Source organism: Lissotriton vulgaris, chromosome 7 (assembly GCF_964263255.1).
Source record: "Lissotriton vulgaris chromosome 7, aLisVul1.2, whole genome shotgun sequence".
Lineage (NCBI taxonomy): Eukaryota > Metazoa > Chordata > Amphibia > Caudata > Salamandridae > Lissotriton > Lissotriton vulgaris.
In genome coordinates, this window is record NC_141695.1 from 1,160,612,271 (window position 1) to 1,160,637,488 (window position 25,218).

At 47.4% G+C, this 25,218-nt stretch overlaps 1 protein-coding gene across 2 annotated transcripts in view; it reads right to left on the reverse strand.

The window, feature by feature from the left end:
- Window positions 1-25,218, reverse strand: part of LOC147703086 (protein Shroom1-like) — a 219,451-nt gene that overhangs the window by 123,841 nt on the left and 70,392 nt on the right. The window contains exon 1 of one of the 2 annotated variants that reach the window (XM_086931623.1): window positions 22,117-22,938. The exons of the other annotated variant lie outside the window; for it this stretch is intronic. The gene's annotated coding sequence lies outside the window, so the exon portion shown is untranslated. Of the gene's footprint in view, window positions 1-22,116; window positions 22,939-25,218 lie in introns of those variants that run through there. 2 annotated transcript variants of the gene reach the window in all.

The following is a 25,218-nucleotide window of genomic DNA, read 5'->3' on the forward strand; positions in this document are numbered from 1 at the left end:
CATCTCTACCCGCTTTGACAGTTCTACTTCAGGCATTGAAGTTTCGTATGGTAAGGACATTTTATATGAACATGTGTGCTCTACCTGGACTTCCACAATACCCAAGCCAGATGTTCCACATAAGTACACCAAAGAACTCGTCAAAGTACCCTTGCCCTTCCTTGAGTTGCGATGGGCAGGTGCAAGGCTTTCGCTGAAGGAGATGCTGAGGGGTGCAAACACCTCAGGAGGTAAAACAGCTAAAGAAATAACTAGCGTAAGTTTCAAGCTAGGTATGTAAAAAGTAAAAACTGATTAGCGAACTAAAAAAAAAGTTGCGAGAAAATCAATCTAAGGAAAGTGGAGAAAAAAATCTTTAACAATTGCAGTGACAGTCAATGGAAGTAACAGTCAACATCCAAGCCTAGGCGACCCAAAGTTATCCTACATGAAATGGCGTCCCTAGCCCGGGGCAAATAGAAGGCCAAATCTGGTCTTATACCGGATGTCTTATCTTGTGCATGTATCTGGACCCCAGAGCCACCAGAACAAGCTTCTTCGCACTTGCCCTAGTAGCTGCCATTAGGACACGACAGCAGAGAACCTCACTATCCAGAGCATAAATCAGGAAGCTGGCTTTACTATATCCCGCAGGTAAGTTGAGCCGGGAGAGGACGGTGGAACATAGGAGAGAACATCCTTCTCTAATTTTTTGGAACATGGGATCAAGTATTGATTCTTGAACCAACACTAATACACAGTTCACTGTGCCCAGTCTGGCATTTTTGAGGGAACAATAATTTGTAAATGATGCAATTTTCAAACTACCAAGTGAAAATCGTAGCAGTTAACAAAACTGGCCTAAATGCTCTTAGTACAATTTGACATGTCACAAATCAAGTAAGACCTGGTTTGAGATACCCAAAATCAAACATCTTACTAATTGCAAATTGGCAAAGGCCTCGGCTTCCCTTCCTGCCAAGAGATCGCTCTCCCGTTGTTCCTCGCAAGTGCTAAATCAAAAGAAAGATCATCTGTAAGAAAAATAGACGGAGGAGGTGACCACCCATGATTCCAGCAAGCACACACCCCTAGTTTCTTTAAGATTACTGTTCTCCACAGAGGCATAGCTTCAGGGGGTGGGGGCGTTACACCCCCCCCTAATAAATGTATTTGGTAGTAAATAGTTGGGAGCAGGTGCTCTAAGTTAGTTTTGGTGAGGTGCTTGTCAGATTTCACTTGGGATTTTTACATACACATGCAGACAAAAAAACACACACTCGTGTATTTTAAAGGGTTTAAATATGGATATTTGATAAAATACTAAAATACTGAGTTATAAGTACTCCTCACATTCCACACCCCTTTCCCTTCCTACTGATCTTTAACGCCCGCCTCCTGCCCCCCTTCTCGTATAATGCATATGTGATTGTTGGGAAATGCGTTGCTCACCCCGCCTCCCCCTCCCCCCACCCCCCAATTTACTGGCCAAGCTATGCCCCTGGTTCTCCAGAGAGATGCCCTCATTCCCCTTTTCAGGATCTTCAACACCATCTTTATTCAAGGGGCCTTTTCAGGCAGACTCTGAACAGGGCTGATCCTCCCCAGCTGCCGGTACCCCATTGGTCAATGGTAAAAATGCCCTCCTGTCTCCGAATTCTACTAGACTACAGCACCGTTTTTGAAACAGACTACCACCAAACACCAGTCTACAAACTGGAAACATGCATGAGATTCTCAGGCATGGGTCCGCAGGAGTTTACCTCTTACCTTGCTATCCACCACCAACCCATCCAGACGGGCTCTTAAGAGCCAAGAAGCTCCCTGCTCCCGTGGAGGTTTTTTGGAGTTCCATCCCACCTCCATCCCATCTCCATCCTCCTCATCTCCATGTGGAAGCCCTCGGAGCAGTACCTTCAGTATCCTTCAATATGCTGACAGCACACAACTCTATCTGAAATCCCCAATGCTCTTCATATCTGGTGACACAGATATTATCCTAATCCGAAGTGGGCCGTGCCAAGGGCAGAGTAGACGGCAGCCTCTTAAGAAAAATGTTGGACACCTGTACTCCAAACTAGTTCTTTTTTTAGCAGATTACTAATGCCAGTGTGAATGTAATAGAGTGAAGAGGTATGTTCATTTAAACAGAAGGGATTGAGGCAAAAAATAGAGACATCCGTCCTCTGAAGCTGTCAAAAACAAAATGGAAAAAATGGAAAATAGACGGGAGTTGACACGGGGTGATACAAGAGGGGGCCACATAGGACCATTCAACGCCTCGCCAGGGGTTCTAAGTGCTATATAAATGCAATTACAGTTGTCTTTGCATCTAGCGAACAATCTGAATTTCCATCTTGGAGCTGGTGGTGCCTGGCTATGCCAAAAAGGGACAGTTGTCAAAGGATCCCCCAACCTGGAATCAAAGGAATTGCTCCAAAGGCATGGGCAGGACTTTTTTGCTCCACCAAGCTAGGCCAAATGCTGTTTCACCTATAGGAGGAGACTCATTGGTGTCAAGGATTTTAAGCCAATTGTGCCATATGGAGGGAAGAGATCTTGTGGAGTGACATCTATCCAGGGCCACTGGAAATGTGTGATTCTGTGCATGCAGCAATTTCTGCATAGTTGTTTTCGTTTTTCCCACATAATTCACCATCTACTGCATAACTTGCAGTTTTAACCCCCCAAAAATATATTTCTAGCTCAAATGGTTCAAAAGCTACTAAAAGTGCCAAAGCATAGTTCTACACAGGGGAGGACTGTTTGCTAGGGTTATCTGTTGAACTTTCAGTTGTTGATTGCTGTGCTCCGGTGTTAAAATAGATACTAATTAGGTGCAAGTAGGCAGAAGACATTCTAGAATGAATCACTCATTTTAGAACAAGCCAGATTCAAACAAGCATTTACAATGCAATGGTTTCGCCTTTGGAAAAGTTAGAGCTATTGGCATTGCTCATGACATTTCTTTTTTTTTCTCCTTATAAATAAATGGCATTGTTATTTACATTGCCAACAGCTCTCACAGTCCACATAGCTCTCACAGTCCACACAGCTCTCACAGTCCACACAGCTCTCACAGCACACACAGCTCTCACAGCACACACAGCTCTCACAGCACACACAGCTCTCACACTGGACCCTGAATGTATAGCGTAAATCGAGGCAAGGAACTCTCCACCGCAGAGTGTACATGAGTAACACCGATCCACGTGCACCCTCTCACTGAGGCACAGGAGAACTCGAAGCCCAGACGTCGGCTCGAATCTTAGCGCCCCTTGTGACATGTCTCTGGTGGGCAGAAGTGGCTCATGCTACAAACATGGGCAAGAATCGGCTGTACATGCTGCAGGTGGTGAGTCAGGAGGAGGTGAGTGGCTCTGGCAAAGCAACACGCTGCTGGTTGTAGAGGGCAGTCAGAAGCTAGAAATGTGTGCATTCTGGGATGTGTAGTCCTGATTCACTTCAATTCGACCAACACGTCTGAAACTAATGATTGTATGAAGGAAATCCCAGAACTTACAGAGCTGTGTCCCTTTGACTTGCAGTCAACGGGGAATCATTTGATACAAAGTTAGGATATACCCGTCCAATATGGTATTGTATGTACATATCTGGGTCGATCTATTCCTATTGGGAATGCCCATTGGCCACGTGCAACTAGACACATGGGGCCAGCAGAACCCCAGACAACGAGGCCTAAGGGACAAAACCTACACACTTAAAAATACAGGAGTCTGACGAAAATAAAGCGATGATGGCTAGTCAAGACTTACGTGACAAATGGAACCGGAGAGGAACATAAAACTATTAAGAAAAAATTCTGCTCAAGGGCACACATTGGAAGTTAAAGTGCACCCTCCTAAATCCCAATTCATGTGTAATAAACCAGCGAAATATAGACATGGAAAAAGTAAACAAATCGCGTAGGTTACGGTGACTACTAGAAATAAGTACTGGCAAGCTCCAGGTGAATGCGCTACTGGCATAAATAAAATGGAGCAATTGAATTATAGTGAGGGAATCAAAGAGGTGGCGGCAAGTAAGGCCCACTATACAGTCACGTGGTAAGAAAGAGTACCGATCGGTCACCCTCATTTTTCGGACGTGTTCCCTAAACCCATGCTCAATGAATATCCCCGACACCCGGGCTTCCCGCCCCTCCCGTGCCTCCAATACTCACTGCAGGGGGCGGTCCGGTGCCCTGCGTCCCCAGCCGAGCACGAGCAACAGCTAGCGGGGGTAGCGGCAGTGAGGGCCCAGGCCGGCCTCTGACCTCCTTCAGCTGCTCATAAAGGAGGACTGACATAGGCTGCTGCAGTGTCACCACCACCGCCCCTGCCAGTTTGGCTTCACGTGGTGGATCGTCCCTGTCCCGATGAGCAACACTGCCTCGCGCGCCATATTCCCTCCACCGCCCACAGTGGAGTGGGCGGGCGCAAAGGCCTGACGCAGTGGCAGGCCCAGGCGCGTGCCGCCATCTCACTCCCGCCTCCCTGACCTCCTTGACTGCGGCGGCGCAGTGCCTGCAGCCCAGTACAGACCACCGGTTCCCCGGTCCCAGCTGTACAGCTCACCTACTCCGTCGACCTCCTCCTGCCACCTCCTCCCTTACGCCCCTGTTTGTTGTTGGTTCCTCCCTGACCAGTGAGAGTGACAGTGAGTGCAGAGTGAGAGTGACAGTGAGTGCAGAGTGAGAGTGACAGTGAGTGCAGAGTGAGAGTGAGAGTGAGTGAGAGTGACAGTGAGTGCAGAGTGAGAGTGACAGTGAGTGCAGAGTGAGAGTGACAGTGAGTGCAGAGTGAGAGTGACAGTGAGTGCAGAGTGAGAGTGACAGTGAGTGCAGAGTGAGAGTGACAGTGAGTGCAGAGTGAGAGTGACAGTGAGTGCAGAGTGAGAGTGAGTGCAGAGTGAGAGTGAGTGCAGAGTGAGAGTGAGTGCAGAGTGAGAGTGAGTGCAGAGTGAGAGTGAGTGCAGAGTGAGAGTGAGTGCAGAGTGAGAGTGAGTGCAGAGTGAGAGTGAGTGCAGTGACGGTGAGTGCAGAGTGACGGTGAGTGCAGAGTGACGGTGAGTGCAGAGTGAGAGTGAGTGCAGAGTGAGTGCAGAGTGAGAGTGAGTGCAGAGTGAGAGTGAGTTCAGAGTGAGTGAGTGCAGAGTGAGAGTGAGTTGAGAGTGAGAGTGAGTTCAGAGTGAGGTGAGAGTGAGAGTGAGGTGAGAGTGACAGTGAGTGCAGAGTGACAGTGAGTGCAGAGTGACAGTGAGTGCAGAGTGACAGTGAGTGCAGAGTGAGAGTGAGAGTGAGTGCAGAGTGAGAGTGAGTGAGAGTGACAGTGAGTGCAGAGTGAGAGTGACAGTGAGTGCAGAGTGAGAGTGACAGTGAGTGCAGAGTGAGAGTGACAGTGAGTGCAGAGTGAGAGTGACAGTGAGTGCAGAGTGAGAGTGAGAGTGAGTGCAGAGTGAGAGTGAGTGCAGAGTGAGAGTGAGTGCAGAGTGAGAGTGAGTGCAGAGTGAGAGTGAGTGCAGAGTGAGAGTGAGTGCAGAGTGAGAGTGAGTGCAGTGACGGTGAGTGCAGAGTGACGGTGAGTGCAGAGTGAGAGTGAGTGCAGAGTGAGAGTGAGTGCAGAGTGAGAGTGAGTGCAGAGTGAGAGTGAGTTCAGAGTGAGAGTGAGTTCAGAGTGAGAGTGAGTGCAGAGTGAGAGTGAGTGCAGAGTGAGAGTGAGTTCAGAGTGAGAGTGAGTTCAGAGTGAGGTGAGAGTGAGGTGAGAGTGACAGTGAGTGCAGAGTGACAGTGAGTGCAGAGTGACAGTGAGTGCAGAGTGACAGTGAGTGCAGAGTGACAGTGAGTGCAGAGTGACAGTGAGTGCAGAGTGACAGTGAGTGCAGAGTGACAGTGAGTGCGAGAGCGACAGTGAGTGCGAGAGCGACAGTGAGTGCGAGAGCGACAGTGAGTGCGAGAGCGACAGTGAGTGCGAGAGCGACAGTGAGTGCGAGAGCGACAGCGAGTGCAGAGTGAGTGCAAGAGTGACAGTGTGTGCAAGAGTGAGTGAGTGCAATGACAGTGTGTGCAAGAGTGAGTGCAATGACAGTGAGTGCAATGACAGTGAGTGCAATGACAGTGAGTGCAGAGTGAGGGCAGAGTGAGTGCAGAGTAAGTGCAGAGTGAGTGCGAGTGCCTGTGAGTGCGAGAGCGACAGTGAGTGCAGAGTGAGTGCGAGAGCGACAGTGAGTGCAGAGTGAGTGCGAGAGCGACAGTGAGTGCAGAGTGAGTGCGAGAGCGACAGTGACTGCAGAGTGAGTGCGAGAGCGACAGTGAGTGCAGAGTGAGTGCGAGAGCGACAGTGAGTGCAGAGTGAGTGCGAGAGCGACAGTGAGTGCAGAGTGAGTGCGAGAGCGACAGTGACTGCAGAGTGAGTGCGAGAGTGAGCGCGAGAGCGACAGTGAGTGCAGAGTGAGTGCGAGAGTGAGTTCGAGAGTGAGAGTGCAGAGTGAGAGCGAGAGCGAGAGTGCAGAGTGCCAGTGAGTGCAGAGTGAGTGCAGAGTGACAGTGACTGCAGAGTGACAGTGACTGCAGGGTGACAGTGACTGCAGGGTGACAGTGACTGCAGGGTGACAGTGACTGCAGGGTGACAGTGACTGCAGGGTGACAGTGACTGCAGAGTGACAGTGACTGCAGTGTGTGAGTGTGCAGGGTGCACATTGTGTGAGTGTGCAGGGTGAGCAGTGTGTGAATGTGTAGGGGAAGTGTGTGAGTGTGCAGGAAACAAACACTCAAACTAAGTCCACCACACACTACTGCATATACTAGTGAATACAGTCATCTCTTTATACAGAAAAAATGAGTTATATTTAGAGGGGTCGGAGTGGGACACAGTGGGTGGATGGATGCATGATGGATGGATGTATGCATGATGCATGGATGTATAGGTGGATGCATGGATGGGTTGTTGGTTGGATGGGTTGGTGGATTGCATAAATTGTTGAGGGATTGGCTGTATATATGCATCTATCCATCCACCCATCCATCTATCCATACACCCATCCATGCATGCACCCATGCATGCATCCACCAACTCATCTATGCAAGCATTACAACAAGAGCCCGCAGCTCTCCTTCGTCTCTCCTCGCCCCCCCTTCCCTGAGCCTGCAGCTCTCCTTCGTCTCTCCTCTCCCCCCTTCCCTGTGCCCTGCCCTGCTATTGTAAATGACAATGCCATTTATTTATGTTAAAAAAAACATAAATAAAAAAAATGTCAAGAGCAATGCCAATAGCTCTAACTTTAACAAAGGCAAAACCATTGCATTGTAAATGCTTGTTCCCTACTGTGTCTGCTGTGTAGCTCTGTGTCTGCTGAGTCGAAGAATGTGAAATTGTTAATTGTTCAAGTACTACTGCTGTGTGAACTTTCCTATTTAAACACCATTCTGAACTGAAGTACGACCTTTAGCTACAAAAGCTGTAAAACAAATTAGAATTTGTGATTTCACATAATTGTTAAATTAACTGGATGCGCTTTAATACGGGCTCCTTGGTCTGTATGTCAAAAAACACGTAACGACTTATTGTTTATGGGAAGCAGTCTTGGAATAACATAATGGTGGAGTTGGGCTGCTGCATGTACACTACAGAATGCCTTTTTACTGTGGGATGCTGAGAAAGAAGAAGCAGCCTTGGGGAGTGGCTTCACTATTCCAAGATGCATTTTACAAGCTCAGAAAGTAAAAGTGTTAGCAGGTTCTTCTCATTACACTTATCGCGGGCCTTGTGCAGTACTACTAAACTACATGCCCATTTGCTATTCTTAAAGCTACTACATTGGAAAATCAATTAACAGGCCTGTGTTTATGTTTAATAAACCGCCTAGTCTTAAATCTTAGCAGTATAATACTGTTAACTTTGTTTATACTTCATCATCTTAGAAGAGATCTCCGGCTGGTGCCCAACACAATGGCCTAGCCACAAAGGCATGAGATGCCACTACTATGGGGCCAGATGCTCAGCATGCTTGCACAAGAATAGGACTATGTGAAAGGAGAAACTGGATAGGAGTTTAAAGTTTTGACGAAAATATATCACTTTTTGCTTTGGAGCCCCTGGCTCTCCAGTTACAAGGCCTTCTTGACCATTACAAAATACCTCACAACATCAATAAATCAGACTCGATCCAGGCAGCAAGAGTATAGCATTGAAAATATGACGCTGGCGAATCAAATGCATTGCATTATTCACAGCTCACATCTGAGGATTTATCGTGATGAAACTAACAACTGAAATAAGAAACAAAAGGATTCTTTAATTTCTTTTTCTTTAATTTCTTTTACGTAGCTTATCATATTCCTTGGATATAGATAGAGGGAAGTAAACAAAGCAATCAACTGACAAAGATCAGTACAACCATGTATGCGAAAATGTACGAAAGAATATCAAGCTAGGTTTATATCTCCTTTGTTGCACGGTGAGTGCATAATCCTGATAAAAGTAATTCGGCTAAGAGTATCCGGTGCTGGATGGTGAATATGGTCCTATGTGTTTAATAGAATAATAGGCACAAAGACCGTTACTAAACTAGACACAATATGATGCTGCGCATTTAAGTTTTATAGTTTGGATTTCTAAGCTGATTGTTTAGGGGAAGAGGCAATCTCAAACAGTTTTGCTTTTAAAAAATCATGGTTTGTAGCTTATCAAACATTATTGTTAGCATTTGCTCTCCTGTTGAGAGTGTGTCCTCCCATAGCACGTTCAACAGTCCTTGTAAATGATTAGTGCCTAAAAACAACCTTTATGCTGGCAGGTTTTATGCTCCCAGTATATATCTACCCATGGCATTCTAGCCCACCAGAAACTTTACCAGCGTTTATTGCCCGTCACTAATAAGACCTAAATAGAGGCAGAGTGTGACCGGATCGTTCTCTTCAAGGAAGGGCAGAAAGGGCTGATACAATGTGTAAGAGGCTTGGCCTTGGAGTGATACTGGCCTACAGGTGGCACCTGTCAACATTATAGTAACTGACATCCATCCTGGAATACTTGCCAAACCCGAAGGATAACCGACGCATCCTGTTCTCTCTCCTGTCCCCTTCCTGGCACAGCTGTAGTCACGTGCAAGTGGACTGGACTGTTTTAGTTATTCTCATTTTAGAAAACATTCCGACAGCACACACAGGGAGCTGGGGCTTGATGTTACACAAACTGAATCAGAGTTCATGGTTTAGTTTTTAGAAAGTCAGATGTGTGCACTGCTGCCAATGCCGAAAGCTTACAAACGATTGCCTCGCTGTAATGATTTATTTGACAAAGTAAATGCAGGGAACCGACCTTGAGGCCTGCAGGTAAAGAAAACCGCGTCAACCGTGCTGAAGGCCAACGTTCACAACCAGAAAAACACACCCTAGTAAAACCATAGGTTGAAAACCAGTCCAGTCGCAGAGTCCATTTCCGTTTAATGAGGTATGAAAGGAACCCGGTCCTCTCCAGATGTTTTCCGGCAGTACATCAATAACAACCTGGCCAGGGGAGGATGTAAAGCAACACACAAAAAACCCATGACAAGGGAAGCACAAACCAGGTCACAGGAACATTTGACCCGGCTTTGGTGACGAAAGAAACGATTATTTTCTAAACTGGTTACAAAGCGGACACGCTCACACCTTCCTGTGCCTAAAACACACATTTAAGGAGGCTAGCAGCCCTTTTAGCAAGTTTAAATCACTTTGCAACAGTGGTGGGCAGAATTGTGGGAGACAGCACAGAAAACATCACAACCTCAGTGTTATGTCATGCCACCAGAATAACCAGAATTCTGCCACAGGTATTGGTTTACCCATGGCGGAAGTCAAGTATCAAGTATTCCAACTATCAATAGGAGAAACACATGTCAGTGTCTGTTGAGAATCCCTACGAAATGGGACACAGGGGCAGATCTGACAGTAGATGGACAAGGTCTATGAGGAGACCGTAGAGTCCGGGATAAGTACGCTCTTCAAATAATAGGAATGCACTGGTAGAAACAGCCAAAGCCCACAAACAAATAATTTTTGGGACATAGAAGACCGCTTCAGGAACAAAAATGGGTACCGCATGGGCCACGGCAAGAATAAGAATCTGTTAAAGAAAATGTTCTTTCACATTCCTCGATTGAAACACCAAGGTGTGCTCAATGTCCCAAAGAACTCTAAGTTAGCGACACGTGTTGGGGGAGGAGCTAGCCACTGAGAAGGATGGCCGCGCTTTGAGCGAGCTCCTCTCGAACGCCCACAATTATACATAATCCTACAAGTAACTGGTGCGGACCGTCAAGAAATGTGGTGAGACGACTCGAGCTGGCATAGGGAGTCCAACTTGTGAGGAGTTCTGCTCTGGACACCGTCTGCGGCCGCTCGGAGAACACAGGCGTCCGGGGGCCCTGGCTGGCGAAACCGAAACTGTAGCCGCGGGCGGTGGTGAGCTAGGAAACTAGCGGTTCGGGCCGGTGGGCTCCCCCTATGGTGCCGAAGAAACGCATGCAATTCAGGGCAGATGCTGGTCCCGGCTGAGGAGGCTGCGGCTCGGTGTGTGGGCGCAGAGAGACTCGCATGGAGCAGGTGGGAACCCTGAGCGCGACTACACAGTAAGCGGTAAGGTCGTGTGTGCAACAAGGAGTCCGTAGGCCCCCCATCAAGTTTTTGAACTGCCGGTTGCGTGGGGCATCGGACGCGGCAGGAGTGAGAGCGGTCAGGGTGTCGGGAGCGGCGGGTGTGAGGAGACGTCTGGCGCGTACACCCCGTGAACAGCAGGGCTGAGCGGCGCTTACCGGAGTGCGGCACAAGCAGTGCTGGGGGGGCCGCTCTCTTATCCCGGGACCGCCTATGGGCATTGAGATGCGCTGCCGTTTTTGAATCTCCTCGAGAAGAGGCGTGATTGCGGCGGTTTTCAGAGGAGCGTCTTTCCGGGTCCGATTTCGTTTGTCAATATAGACTTTACAGACAGAGAAAGACGGGCTCACGGAGAGCGGGAGGGGGGACGGCGGGAGGAGGGACACGGAGGAAGGCAGGACAGCAGCAAGCACGGCCCGGCCGGACCGGATTCGGGGGCGTTCCCGGCTTTTGGCTGACGTAGCATGACGTAGCCAAAAGCCAAAAATTCTCGGGAACGCCCCCGAATCTGGTCCGGCCATGACGGACGCCTCTCTGTTCCAATGGCTAGCCTCCATTTATGGAGCTAGCCAATGAAACAGAGGGCGTATTCCAAGAGTCCCTTACTGAAGACTAGAGATTTCTCTGGGGACGGAGCTTACGGTACGTTCCCCAGTCGAAACCTAAAAAGGAAAACACACAGCCACACTTTTGCCGGATCTGCTTCAAAAATGTTTAACTCACTGCCACCCTTGATGAGAGCAATCACCTCCTTCAGGCTTTTCAAGAAGGAATTTAAAGCCTTACTACTGGAAGAACATGCGTCATAAGAGAACTTTTATAACTGTAATTCACACTAGTCCATTTGGTGTCCTATAGTTTTGTACCATGCACTCTGACTGCTATGTACATTGTATTATAAATATTTGGTGCTTACAGGAGCGTCTGGAATGGCTCGCTTGTGGGGGGCGGTTGCCTCAGATCCCACCTTTGTTGAGACCCAACAAGAGCACACACCCCTACAGCCAACCCTGTCCACAGTCATGTGAATGTGCGCCACATAATACTATTGACTAATACAGCAAATCACTCTCAGTCTTTGTAACCCCCCCCCCACCTATGACCTAACATTCCATTTGATTCATGCAAAAACACTCTCTTCTCATAGAAATGCTGGGTACAAATTGACCTCGTCGCCAAAGTACCCCACTGGGCAAGAGGTGTGACCAATAGGGTAGGTGGCCAAATCTGGACCCAGGGGGCCTGGATTCTAATCACTGCTATAACACTTCACAGGCCCGGTTCTAGCAGAGGGACCGGGTGGGCCGGGCCCACCCAAACTTAACCTTTGGCCCACCCAGTCACGGCAGAAGAGGCCATGGAGAAGGGACCTGTTAATTGCTTCCTCCATGTCAATGTTGGAACATTGAGATTTTTTTCCCTGTATTTAATTATCAGTCAGGGGTCATTAGGGAACCTCTAGAAGACATTTGAAAGCTCATTGTTTGTATAATTAATATTTTAAGTATGTACCGATAAGGGGAGAAAATACCGGCTTTAGTTGCTTTTCCCTGTCTCTGTACTGGCTGACACATTAAAATACAGGTCATGTTGGTTTAAAAAACACATCCAGGTGGGACCCCTAGCTGGTATCTCTCGGCAAACTGCTATTGAGTGGTGTGTGTTGGGGGTAGAGGGGGGCGTGCCAACAAATAAACATGAAGAGCCGAGCTAAGGGTGTGGTTTGGCTCCTTCACCAAGAGTCTGGCTTGGCTCTTAGAGCCCGTGCATGAGCTGGGCCCTGAAAAGGTTTGCTATATAAATCATAAAACAAACATCAGGTAAAATATGATACAGACTTCAAAATTCAAAAAAGTGTTATTTCTTTAAAACATGAAAGTTTTGGCATTACTATGTTACATAATAACACTGCACTGAAGTACTTATTGGGAGAAGCTGGTCTGGTATATGATGTCCACTAATGTATGTGGGCAACTTCCACCAGTCCAGACAACCCGCATGGTGATTTAAGAGGTCTTCGACAACCTTAGAAAGCTGTCTAAGTGGTAGCTGTGGAGAGCAGCCTTCAGGCTCAATCCAGAAAGTGTGTAAAGCAGCTTGGTTCACCAGAATGCAATGTTATATTATGGATGAAGTGAAAAAGAACCACACAAGGTGTTTATAAAAATATGTATTTATTATAATATACAGGGCTGGACTGGCCATAGCAGGCACCGGGCAATCCCCCGGTGCGCCGCACGGATGGGGGCCGGTTTTGGGCCCCTGGGGGCTGTTTTTGTTACAGGGCCGATTTTGCAGCATAGCTGCAAAATCGGCCATGTACCAAAATCGGCTGAAAACCGGCCCGGCAAAGAGCTTGACGGAACCTCCAACCCCCCTCGAGTGGGAAGGGGGGCGGCCGGCCGAGCACTTTGCCAGGGCCGGTTGTGGTTCCCAGTCCGTCCCTGGTAATATACTCTCTAACATGTTTAGATATCTCCCAACTGGAGATAATCACAATGCACACAATACTTATACTTTGCAAAGAAACACAGTAAATAGCACAGAATACACAGTGGACCCCGGGGGGAGGCCAAGCCACATCCTAAGAAAGTGGTATAAGAATCACAATTCTGGTCAAGACAAGGACGAGAGGACGTAGAAGTTCTGGGGACCTAGGGAACCACGCAAGGTGAGTAGCTAGGGACCCCACTGAGTGTGTGGGCAGTGTGGGAACGAAGGTGGATTCTAGATGAGAGGTACCTGCAAGCAGAGGGGACCGAGTCTATGTCACTCAGAAGTGACCAGGAGACTTGGAAGACGAATGCCCTCTGATGTCGGATGTTGTAGGATGAAGGATGATGACCTTGGCTGTGCAGCTGTAAGGACTAGCCGATGCGGAGGAACACCAGGGGCCATGCACAAGCTGTCCCACGTCGGATGTCGAGTGCTGAGGGGTCGGTGTCCGGCAAGAGCACCAACAAGCCTTGGCAAATGCAACCAATGCAGCAATCACAGAAGGTGCAACGTCGGGACCAGCAAGGTCGAGGGGACTCACCACAAGTAAGGGAGTCAGGCAGGATCCAAGCAATCAGTGGAGTCCAAAAGAAACAAAGGTGATCCTCAATTGGACCCACAAGCCAGAGACACTGGAGTCGCAAGAGGACCTCAAGCAGCTCACCAAAAGATGTAGACCACGATGCACACAATGGGTGTGGCTGAAGATTCTGGTCAATGGAGGTGCTCAAGGTTGGGGCTACTTGGAGCATGAAGATCTTCTTGGAAGGAAGCCAAAAAGTGTTTGGCTTCCTTCCAAGTGTGGCTCAATGATTAGAGCGGCAGACCCTGATGCAGAGGTCTAGCCCGGGACCAGGGTTCAATTCCCCACCTCGGCGGGTCTTGGGTTCAAAATTCCACGGACCTGATCATTCTCGCCTCGGTGCCTATTCCAATCATGGAGTCCCACTCTGCAACTCTGGGCAATAGCTTGCTTAATCTCCACAACGGCCCCACAACGCTAAGGATGCCTGTCCTCCACCTTGGGGGTGCCCAGGAGTGGACGCCTCTCAGGGAAAGCCAGGATGGGTTCCACAGCGGTATTCGTACAAGCGCCTTGAGACCCTTGCGGGTGAGTAGTGCGCTATACAAGTATCAATTTACAATTTATTTATTTCACCTGCAAGTTGACACGGTGCACAGGGGTTCAGTTATTGCAACTCCCACAAGGGACACTGGCCTCAACCTTGGTGAGAGGGCAGGGCAGGCCTTGGGAGCTGTGGAAAATCATCAACTGTGTTGCAGGGCCTTACGGAGTCCAGAGGAGGTCAGGATCAGCAGAACAGTCGACTTAGTTGCAGTGCCTGCGAATGAATGAGAGTGACTACTTCACTCCAAGGGAGATTCCTTCAGGTGTCTTTGACGCCCACACGCCTTGGAAGGTTCCTGTATGGTACACAAGCAAAGAAGATGCAGCAGACTGGAAGGGAGATGAAGTCAAGCCCAAATTCCAGAGTGCCCAGGCGGGAGAGGAAGAAGTGGTGTCTGATCTGAATCTTGTCCCATGACGAATCTAGGGACTTATACCCAGGTAAGCCCTTAAGTACCCTAAAGAAAGGGTTGGGATGATTCAGGGGACCCTCCCAGGGGAGGGACTGGACAGGGGGAGATTACTATCAGGTCCTTTTTCCAGTTTCGCGCCAGAGTGGGAGCCACCGGCTCCCAGAGTTGGTTTGAACTGGACTATGCATGGGGAGACCAAATGTGTCCCTCATACAGACTGAGTGGCGCTGGCAAGCGCACCCACCCTGCCCCAATACACTAAAACCGGTCTGGGAGGAGGTCACAACTCCCTGTGACAGAATGCCTATTGTTGGGCCTTCCCCTGCTCGAGCTTGGCTCAGCAGCAAGAGGGCAGAATCGCGTCTCTGGTCAGCAGCAACCATTTTGTGCTATCAAATCTAGAAGGTTGGTACTGGGGAGACTGAGAGTCTAATGGAGGGCTCTTCCAGTGCTTGGCATCATACCTCCCACACCATTTACAGCGTGTGGGGTATGATTTCAACAACGTTGATACTAAACATGATAGGATGCTTTGCAGCCGTTTTTGAGATGGTCATCGCGTAAATATGCGGTGGCCCTCTATATAGTATATGGCTGCTTCACTTACAACCTGGGAGAATGGACTCCGTAGGCTGTAGGGGTGACTCACTCATGCAGGGGCACCCTCACACTTGAAACCAAGCAACCTGCCATCGCGAATGATAAGGCCTGCTATGGGATGACTTATTGTTTTTTTTTTTTTTTTTTTTTTTGTGTCCTCATTTTCGCCCTTGGTAATCAACTAGTAGCATGTGGAAACGATCTTACTGTCTCAGATATACTGGAAGGAGCTCCGGGGTATGCCGCTCTAATTACTCCACAGCAAGTAGAATCATAATCCAACATAGCCACATTGAATAACCATATGGGACCCATGCTGCGTTCATATACCCATCGTGCTGGGATATATCGGGTATAGTCAAATGGAAAAAGAAGAGGATGCCAAGCAGCGTAATCATTGGACCTTGGGGGGGGGGGGAAAAAAAAAAAAAAAAAAACCCCAAGATCAACCATAGCTCTTTACCAACCATAGCTCTTTACCAATTTAGCAGAAGTTTTGATTTCCTGATCTTAAGAGGTCCATCTTTGATGTTTGTAGAACTGACCTTTTCCAATCCAGCAAAGTTGGAGGTGAGGGATCCTTCCATTTTTTACATATTTCCCTTCTTGCCAACAAAATACAGAAAAAAAGTAAATTTTTTGCTGGACCAGTAAACTCTGGTGAAATTCCAAAAATGACAAGAGCAGGTGTCAAAATTAGTGGAGATCTCAACGAGGTAGATATTGAACTCGAGACGGAGTCCCAAAATGATGTTAGCAATGGGCATTCCAAGAACATGTGTAAGTCCGAGGCCTCTGTCAAACCACAGACTTATTGGTTTTAAGTGCAGTGACCCTAGATATAGGAAACCTATATCTTTACTAAGTGGTGCTAGCACCAGCGTACACAGGCTGCAATGGCAAGCCTGTAGTTCAATTTTGTATGATGTCCCATGGGTGGCATAATGCATGCTTCAGCCCATGGGGGACCTCTGGGGCGCCTATTCCCTGGGTACCTTACTGTCATATACTAGGGACTGATAAGGATACCCCCGTATCCAATCTGGGATGCACCTAAGCACTGAACACAGCAATTTTTGGGAGAAAGCAGAGCAACTGGGGTCCGGATTAGCAGGATCCCAGTCAGACTAGTCAAAAACAGCTTAGCACCAGGCATAAAGTGGGGGTAACCTTGCAGAAGGATCCTACCTTCCTACACTTATTAAAAGTGATAGTTTTTAAACATGAACTTACAGGTATTCCTGCCTCAGTCTTCCCACTGGTGACAGTGCCATTAGTGAACCAAGAGGCAGGAGAGTTGCCACGTGGACCTGTATGTGGCTCAGATTATTATAGAGCAACATCAGTCTATCAATTCATACACAATACATTTTTGTATAGTTGGTTTTCTGATTCACGTTTCGTGTGCAAATATGAAGCAAAAAGTGTTTTGGTGAAATAAAATATTTGCAGATGGTCACACAAATTAAGTGGGAAATCTGCAATTTATCCAGGTTTTATGGTTTCATTTGTACAAATCAGCCACTTACCAGCTATGTGTTTCACCTTTTAGGTTTGTGCTTTGCGTTTGCCTCTTAATTCGTGCAATGTTCTTCAGTTTTGCTCTGCAGCCTGAAAGTGTCTAGAAGAGAGTCAGTGTTCCCAGGGTACCACCAGAAGACCCTCTTCGCTCAAGGCATGGACTTCTGCACAACATTCCTGCTTGTGCGCAGTACAATGCTTCCCCATTCATTTCCGCTGATAGCATCAGGTAAACGAGGAGGGGCCTCTCAGACCCGGGGAGGACTGGCATCGGACCAGGGCACCGAGGACCCCTTCTGCTGGCAGGGCATGGTGCAGCCGGAATCTCTCGGTGCCAGAAGACAGGATCATTTGCCCTCGGACCCGCTGACGTGAAAGGATGGCATTGTGCTGGTAAGCCGCTGGGTGGTTAAGCAGCCGCGAGGAATGCCGTCGTTGGGTTGAGAAATGGCCGGGCAGCATTCAGCGGTGGACACTTACACATTCCAGGCCACGAGCCCGCGTTGTCCTTGTAATCTCCTTTTCACGGGATTAGGCAAGGAATGCAAGAGACAGATAGCCAGCGAAAGGCCCGCAGTAGGTGACAGGAAGTGACACCCGAGGCAGGCACTTACCACACATTAATATAGCACACGACCCCAATGATGGGTGAGCAGAAATACACGAGGAGACCTGGGGTCAACAAGTCTTAGAGAACGGCCTGAAGTCAATTTTAGAGTGATGCTGTCACTGGCTTGCAAAAAACTTTGGCTTGCGGCATTCCTTTGAGATTTCGCTTGCAACCATTGAAGTTAAAATGAAGACATTTTCAGTTAAAATTTGAATAATCCTAGGGTTTGAGGATGGTTTGAGTGGACTGATGCAAAATCCTACAATAAAGAAAGTCTAGTTTGTAGATTATTGGGGATGTCTGTTTTCTGCAGGGAAAATTTAAATTATTTTTCATTCTCAAAGCACCATCACTAGGACATGCGCACTCAAAAAATACAAAGGTTGATTAGCAAACGATTTCATATTATTAATATGAACATCCCTATACTTAATTGAACATAACTAACATGGCAACAAATGCTAGAGAGGGGCGGGTCTCAGTAGCATAAGAAAATGGAACAGAAAAGGGCAAAGGGTTTTTATATACTTATTGAAGGTCTTTCACATGTGCTGTACATGTAACCTTGCAGCACTTCCAAACACACATACATTACATAAATTGGCCCAAAAAAGGCGAGATGAACTTTTGAGTGAGTTGATATCAACGGAGAGTGATCTTGAGTGTTTGCGATCAGCTCTTGGGTAGTGGTCAGCAAGAGGGATATGTGGGTACCCTTTGAGTGGGGGTAATTCTAATGATGAGGAAGAGGTTCTTGATGTAGATCAAGGGGTGCACATATGTGCTTTGCAGTAAAGGCAGTTGAGGTCCTGCTAGTGAACACAGGTTCAGAATCTCAGACATGCTTTTCGAGGAACCAGTTGAGAGTGCAAGGCTTGCTTGAATAGTTCAATTTTCAGGAGCTTTTTGAGACCCAATCTTTGTGTTGGGCTGTCAAGGATGAGCTAAGCGCATTCCAGAGTCTAGGAGCATGAATTCCAAGAAGTATGCCCCGCTATTTTTATTTCCTGTTCAACTTCTGCTAGAAGACAGACTGTATTCAGAGTGCCCTGCAAATTCTAGTTGATGCATTATGGAGGCCCAGTTTCCACAAGCATACTGGCCCCTGGATCAGGTAGGCCTTTTTTTTTTTTTTTTTTTTTTAAAAGGTCGAGCCTACTAACCAGTGCAAGCTGCCTAGTTGCAAAAGACCGATTGTGAGCTTTTCAAGAACTTACAGTGGCCGACAGTCAGCCCATTGGTTGCCTCTATTATCACTCATATCCTTGATTATCCCTGGTTGTTCTATGTGTGCTTTTTCCTTCCCCTTGAGCGTACGTATTCTCTTGACCCTCTCGTTGACTTGCTGGCTTAAATCCTTCCATTGCTCACTTTCAGACGACAATTATTTTCGATTTGCATAAGCACTTCAAGAGAGTTCATATATTTTCCCACTCTCTCCTCCCACAAATACTTGCCCGCTCTCTTTGCTGTCCTGCTCATGTTGCACGCTCTTTCTCATGGGTCACTCCTTGTAAAATTTGCTGTCTCCCCTGCCCTCTGTGTTCTTTTTGGAAGTGGGCTTCATCCCCTCCCCATTGCTTCCCCCACACACACTTCCATTGCCGCTCCCAAGCACACTGTCTTGAAAGAAAAAACACATACATATATATACACACATATATATATATATATATATATATATATATAGTACAAAACCAGAGAAATTCAGCGGTTCTAGTTAGCTGAGCTAATGATAACTTGCGCCGCCGCAATGCAGTGCTTATGTCCTCACATATTATATCACTCATGACATGGTCAGTGACATCACTGATAACATCTCAAATGAAAAAGAAAAGGACCATTGAATGGAAGAGCAAAAGGCTGATGTAGGTTTGTAAATGAGGTTATTTATATTGCACAAACCTAGTGCCGGAGAATAAAGTGGGTACAAAGTGAAGGTAAGTGAGAATTGCATACAAACAGGGGGAATCTCTTTATTGGTACCTATGTACGGTAAGCAATCTAGGTTCTGAGGGATTCTTTGAAGGCGCTCTGGTATACTTCATTGCAACCTACTTTAGAATACACAACACTGTTTTATCCTGCACATTCTCACCTAGTCCTGATGTCACCCCAAACTACTTTGCTAAAACACTCTTTGTTCCCCTACTTAGTGTCCCAGTTTTGGGGTCTGTAAAGACACAAAGATGAGAATCAGCGTTGTAGTTTCAGGGGGGTTGTTACTGCCCCCTGCGAGATAGCAAATTGTTTAGTACAGGTGTTTTTAGTCGGGTATGGGGGAGAAGTCTGTCAGATGTCACCAGATACACACCCACACACACACACACACCCACACACACACACACACCTACACACCCACACACACACACCACCCCTACCACCCGTCTTTGTTTTGATGGTCATAAACATGCTGGTTATTTGACCAAATACTGTGTTTTAAGTACCCCTTACAATCTGCACTCCCTTTCTATCGACTCACACTCCCCTTAGGCACTGCTTCTCTTATGATGTATTTTAACAGGATGTGTCAGCATACTAGGAAAACCTGAAGCTCACACTGCACTAATGTTACTGACCAAGCTACGCCCCTGATGAGAGTGCAGCTTTTAGCTATGTTTCCTCTACAATAAGCGACTGCCTGTTATGATGCTCTGAAGGTTCTGGTGACGTGATATACCACCAGATGAGAATGAGCATCCGAGCGCGGCTTGGCTGAAAATCAAAATCGCCCTGGTAAAATGGTTGCCCGCACTGCCGGAGTCGCCATCTAGAAAATGGACTCTTGAAGCAGTCCCCTAGCCTGGAGCCCCTTGGTGTGCCAGAGTGGCACATTAGCCAGTCTGTCCCTGAGGGCGTTGGGTTTATAAATATCACCAGCATGCTCAGATTCTAATTAACATACCCAATGCAAGTGTGTTCTGACATCACAGGACAAACTAAGAAGTCTTTATTTTACTTTCTGCATAAAACAGCGCAAAGAGAAAGGGTACAATCTGTAACAGTCCATGGATGGTACAGTGAGTAACATACAGTAAAACAGCTGTGTGCATATTGCTCAAGGGGGGGGGGGAATAGGTAAACATAAAGAAAGAGAGAAGGTGGTGGTGGGGGGAGATATGGAAGGGGGCAGAGTAAGGGCCCAGACGAATAGGTGTGCCAGATCAAAAGGTAGATGTGCTTAAGGAGGATTGACTTTTTGTATATATGTCTGGCTTAGACAGCAGCTATTGAAGCTTGTGTTGTGTAAGAACTCTGACAAGACTTTAAATAACAAACTAAGAAGTCTGATTCGGGTTAAATCAATCTTTTAAAAGTGTTTTAATTCAAAAGTAAAACTGTTTTTTTTTTAAAGAATTCAAAATTAAAATGTACTCTTTGCAGGGTATGAAGCCCATAATGCTGCATCTAGTCAAAGAAGCATTCCATTAAACAAAGCGTCCTGTTACACAAAGCCTCCTGGTGCAGCGATCACAATAGGTTAGGAATAGGCATGGTATTCTTCAGCAGAGATCATCTAGAAAAGTAACTTATTTTGGACAAGTTCTGTGATGCACAATAGTCCAGCATCAACTAAGATCACCATCGGTTCGTCAGCAAGGTCAATTAACCACGAACTAGAGAGACCCGGCCAGATGCAAATCAGCCATGACACTGCTCCTCATGAGAGATGAGTGGAGAGCACTAAACCGGTCCTAGGATGCTCGTTTCCGGTCCAGGGCAGACCCGACTTGGCAGTTCGGGCTGGACTGTTCCCATTGGGCGCAGGGTCAAGACTGATTTGCATATGGCTGAATCCAAACTGGGGTGGCATGGTGAGCAAAAAAAAAAGATGAATTTAACCCAGATCTGTGACTTGAGGCAGGGCTCGAGTCGGGGTACCACGCGGGTGGACGGCGTCCCCCCACTTATTTTTACTAGGAGCTCGATAACTGGAGCAAATGGAGGCACACATTCACTCTTTGGCCTCTCTGGGGCGAGATCGGAGCTCATTCAGAACGCTGCTCATGCGCTTCTCTAATGCAATCGCATCTAAGAGGTGAGCGAGGGGAGGCAATGAGTCTGATGGTGCAAGCCACCTTTCGTGAAGTCACTTCCTGTTGTGACGTCAGCGTCCCACCACTTCTTTATTTAGGACTTTTGCCCTGACTGGAGGTGAATATTCCACAATGTTCAGCATTCTGTCCATCATCTTTTTGCAAAAAAGAAAAGAAAAGAAGTTCAGGGACTCGGTCATAGGAGCTCACAATCTGCCATGCTGAGTACCAGGGTTGCCAAACAGCAAAACAGCTTAGCTCTGAATCCCCTTATACCTCTTTCTTCCACCACCACACCAGTTGTCACTTTATCTCACTTCTGGCAGATTCTTTTTCAACCTTGGAACTTCTTTGTCACTGTTTTACTATTTTTCTCTTCTTTCATTGCTTTCTCTTTTCTTTCTCTTGCTCTGGGTCAATGTTGGATCTTGACCTCCAAAAAGGGATGATGTCACACACCACCGACAAGCACACATTAAGCACTTCAGAAAACGCACTTGAATAGTTCAACGAAACCATTCACCGCTCCTACAGATAAAATCACTGATGCAACTCTTCGACTCCCCCACATAATGCAGTGACGTAAACGACCCCTGGGATATCCTGCTCAAACACCCCAGGATTCGACAATACAACGAAGAAAAGCACAATCCCAGTCTCAAACACATGTCCAATCAACAATATAGTTCCATCCCTACCTTGAAAGCTCTGCACCCTCTGCAGCTCTGTGGGGTGTACTCCGCGCTCTCGCAATCGACGTATAGCAGCACCAGTCATAACCACAGAAGCAGGACGTTGGATTTAGACATCACCACACGCACCAGCACACCACAGGATGCCACAGGCCAGAGTGGGACAGCCGCCATCTTAGCAGGCCAGGGTGTCCACAACACCCAGCGCGAGCGCCTTAGCGTGGACCGCAGCAAGGACTCACAGCGCTTATAGACGAGAGTGCGGCCCGCGCAGCTCTATTTCCTGTCCGCAAGCAGCTTGGAGTGGGTAAAATTAATCGTTCAACCAAGGCAGCAAACATATTCAGGTTAAAGATTAGCCAACAGCCGGCGGGAGTGGCAAAGGCTAGCTCGCAACCAGTGCCCACAATCCGAGACCTGCTCCGTTTGAGCTTCTCTTATCTGGTAAAACACAGGAATGTGTGTTCCTGTGAGTAAACAGAAGGAACTCCCCCGTAGCGCCTTCCTTGTGAGCGCCTAAAGGACAACGCGGCTTGAAGCGTGTTTAATGCCTGCTTTAATATACGTTAAAGCCCACTCCTGTGGCTGTGTCTGCAGTCTACGGACTAGGAGGAACAGAGACTCGCCTGCAGAAATAACATTTAGGGGGGGGGGGGGATTAACATTAACGCTGCAGGGGAAGAAGAATACGTAAGTAATGGTCGGCGCGGTTTCTGTCTAACAATGAGGTTTTCGCGACGAGAATAAATGGGGAATTCCTGATTTATAAAATAATAAATAGGCTGCTTTGCTCCCTGCCGACACATTTTTTTTAAATCTTTGAGTATTGCAGTGATAACGCGGGACGTGCCCGAGCATGCCTTCCGAGGAATACCTCAGCGCTTCGCACAGTTCACGGTTTTCACACTGTTTAGTGACAGTTTATCGAAGTAATTGTCTCCATCACAACTACCTTGGTCTGACAAGATGCACACAGTATAGTCTTCAATGAATGCGGTCTGCCACATGAACTTTTTTAGAAACAGTAAAAAGTGCGAAGGTTAAAATAAACAAGTATGCCCGCCTCTCACGCCACACCTGAGAACGAGAGCGCCCACCTCTCAATTCCAGTGACAGCTCGGTTGCCGACAGGGGCAGCCCCGTTTGCGCCCGTTTCCCAACCTGTTATTCTCGTTTGTGTCTCACAAGGGTGAAATCCAAACCTTTCGATCGTTTGAAACTTTCACCACACTCCCCAAAGCCCGGCATTCGGACTGCCTCACAATAGCCCATCACCAGATCCTTCTCTGCCCCCTACTGCCGAGGGTGTCTGAAACGGACAGATTCTCCGTTCCTGCCACCACCCAATCACCTTTGCACCTAGACACACTGACCTCGCTCTATCAGCCACAAACCCCATACCGCACTATATGTGGGAGATTGCATGCATTTAGAGCTGTCCATCATGGTACTTGGTATAGGGTTTTCGGTATGTATGCAAGATTCACCCAAATACCCGGCTGCATGCCACCCAGGCCTTCCTCGCCACCCCAGTCCTAGGCAAAGTCAGTTGCTGAGCAGCTTTTTAGTCGGTCAGTCTTTACTACTTCTCACTGGATGTAGTAGTAAACTGTGCCACAAAAAGTTAGCGGCGGGAGTGGCAAAGGCTAGCTCACACCCCTTGCACACAATCTGAGACCTGCTCCATTTGAGCTACTCTTATCTGTTAAAACATAGGAATGTCTGTACCTGGGAGAAAACAGAAGGAACTCCCCGTAGTGCCTTGAACCGCCATTCCAGATGTTCCCACGCTTCGCCTAGTGGCCGCCAGGTTTAGTGAATATCATCCATGAAAAGGAGTCTAATCAACCGGCTTACCCTGGTCTCCCCAGCTTTTAGTGACACCTCCTCTATCTAGCTCTCTCAAAGTCTCCCCCAACGTGTTCTTGGCTAGATAAACCTTCTTAATGCCTCCTAAACCTTCTTGCGCCACTTCGAGTTCTGTTTCTCCAACCTATGGGGCCACTCCACTGGAACTCGCCTCTTGCTAAACTATGGCTAGGGCCACTGGAATTGCGCAGCAGGGGAGGTCCTAATTATGCAGCAGGGCTTACTAAATTATGCAAAGAGAAATGCACATTATGTAGCCTAAAGCAACTCATTTTGTGAAAGAATTACCTCATTGTTGTGTAAGTTTTACAAGGTTAACAGTATCTGGGCAAGGTTTCACTTTATTAGTACCAATCTGACAACTAAATCCAGCAATAAGCAACAGAAAGAGGACTAGGAAGCCTTTGCAGAGGACCTCGCACAGCGCAGCAACACGCGTTGCAAGGTTTTTAGTAACATTCGATCTGTTTAAGCCGGAAACAATTATTTGTTAAAATCTGCAGGTAATGCATCAGATGATGGATTTTGTGGGAAATGCATGAAGTCATCATCATAGAATCCTAATTCGGTCGGAAAAAGCAACCATAAAAGAACAGCATACAATACAATGACACATATTAATACACCCAAGCCACAAAAACAGATAAAAATACAGAATACAACGAAGATTTAAAACACAAGTCTTGAGCATCTGGAGGCCAGAGCTGCCCTTAAAAACACTCGATACAGCAAATACAAACATGTTCATTGAAGATCAAATATAAATACAAGAGGGCAGGGCGTACTTGAATAAAATTCAAAGATCTCAACAATGGCAACAAAAACCTCTTTCTGGGCCAACTACAGTATTTACCTCATGAAGAGTATCCTGCGGAGACCTATTGTCGTAACCGCAGGGCGACGAGTTACCAGGGGGCACCCACCCCACAGGAGTGGCCAGTAAATGATGGATTTGATTTAAACAAAACCTGTCCACAAGAAATCAAGTACGCCTATTAGTAATCTGAACCAAATATTGTTCCATGCCCTTAACAGACTTTAACAACATAATCAATCAATCAATCAATCAATGACATTTATAGAGCGCGCTACATACCCGTAGGGTCTCAAGGCGCTGGGGAGGGGGGGGGGGGGGGGGGGGTGCCGCTACTGCTCGAACAACCAGGTCTTCAGCTTCTTCCTGAAGGAGAGGTGGTCTTGGGTCAGGCGCAGGGAGGGAGGGAGGGAGGGAGTTCCAGG